The sequence below is a fragment of the Limulus polyphemus genome, unplaced genomic scaffold (genome assembly GCF_000517525.1).
Source record: "Limulus polyphemus unplaced genomic scaffold, Limulus_polyphemus-2.1.2 Scaffold1888, whole genome shotgun sequence".
In the NCBI taxonomy this organism is placed as follows: Eukaryota; Metazoa; Arthropoda; class Merostomata; order Xiphosura; family Limulidae; genus Limulus; species Limulus polyphemus.
In genome coordinates this window covers 144194-145992 of record NW_013667498.1, presented here as the reverse complement: position 1 = coordinate 145992, position 1799 = coordinate 144194, and the positions used below count along the sequence as shown (strand labels likewise).

Sequence of the window (1799 nt, the reverse complement as noted above, 5' to 3'; positions counted from 1 at the left end):
GCTGTTCTTGTATTGCCGCCATAAAATCTGCTAAGCTGTAGTTTGATTTTCCGCCTCTCGTTTCCATCTTCTTATTCTTTTTTTATTTTCTATCCCACTTCTGACACCAATTTGTTATGCCTCCAGTCGTTACTTAATTTTCTGTAAATTCGTTCCGACGAAACTTTAGCGACACAAGTCCTTTCTTAAGTAAAACTGGTTTATTCTTTCCGAATACAACTTTACCGATACAGGAATCCCTCGATTAGTGCGGTTAATGTGTTCTTTAAAAGAGCCGCACTAATCGAATATAATAACTTATAGGAGATCATGTAATTCGTACCTCAATTTTCATTCACGTTCTCAATTAATTTCTATTTTGCATATTTTTTAATCAAAGTATAGGTATATAAGACAGTACAAAAAAAATGCAATGAATTAAAATTTATTTGTCTGATTTTTTTATGAAAAACTTGTTTAGAGTGGCTTATCGCATCGTATTCTTCTGTTCTTCATATAATTGGCGGTACTGAGAAATTGCCTCATCAATTTTTCTGCAAATTTGACTGCTTCTATCTTCATCAGGGTCTGTTTCTAAACATTTTCACTTAAATTCTTCAATAATCGTGAAAAGTTCTTCTAATTCCTTCTTCATCATCTTCTTATGCTGGCGGGTAGGTAAAATTTCTTCACATTCATCAATGTCTTCAAATGCTCTCTGAGTGTCCAAATTTATAAGATCCTTATTGGTTAGTTCTTCTGAATGAGCTTCTAGCAATTCATTGTCAACCTCAGCGAAGCCCAGTTCTTTTCCAATATGAGTAATCTCTTTAATGACCTCTTCTGTATCTTTTGAAAAGCCTGTGACGACCTGTGCACAGTGTGGAAGAACTGTCTTCCAAACACCTTGCATATTTTTAACTGAAATTTCATTCCATGCTTGATGGATATTATCAATAGCATCCTTAATACTGAATTTCTTCCAAAATTGAACTAGTGTCATAGAATTCTCTCCAGATACTGCTTGAATCGTTTGCTTGAAAGTCTTTCTCAAGTAATATGCTTTAAAGGTCGCGATAATGGCCTGGTACATTGGTTGCAATAAATAGGTAGTGTTTGTGGGCAAAAATGTCACTTGGATATTTTTGCACATTGAATCGAGACCAAAAGGATGACCAGGGGCATTATCTAAAATAAGCAAAGCTTTCAAATCTAAATTTCTTCTTCGGCGAAAGTCTTCTACCATTGGAAAAAAATACTTGACGAACCATTCTTCAGACAAAGCTTTAGTTACCCATGCTTTTTTTATTAGATTTCCATATTATGGGTAATTGTCCTTGATTTATACCTTTAAGAGCTCTTGGATTCTGAGCTTGATAAATCATAGGCTTTAATTTCAAATTTCCTTTAGCATTGCCGCCCAATAAAAGGGTTAATTTATCCTTTGCAGCGTTATATCCTGACTGGGAACTCTCAGATTTGGCCAGAAAAGTTTTGGAAGGCATCCTTTTCCAAAATAACCCCGTCTCGTCGACATTAAAAATTTGTTCTTCCGAATACCCTCCTTCTTCCACAATTTTCTTCAGAACTTCAGAATATTCATCAGCAGCTTCCTTATCTGCACCAGCTGCTTCTCCTGTAATTCTTACATTGTGCAGGCTAGTTCTTTTCTTGAACTTCTCAAACCATCCATTCTTCTTTTAAGATTGAAAAGAGACGGTTCCCCGTGAAAAAAAATTAACCCGGGGTAAAAAATATTTGAAATAAAAGATACTTGATTAAGAATTTTATTGATTTATAAATCGTATTTAAAAAATATC

At 34.5% G+C, this 1799-nt stretch overlaps 1 pseudogene; it reads left to right on the top strand.

Annotated features, from left to right (window-relative positions):
• The window catches only part of LOC106465261, a 76328-nt pseudogene that overhangs the window by 17074 nt on the left and 57455 nt on the right, over positions 1–1799 (top strand).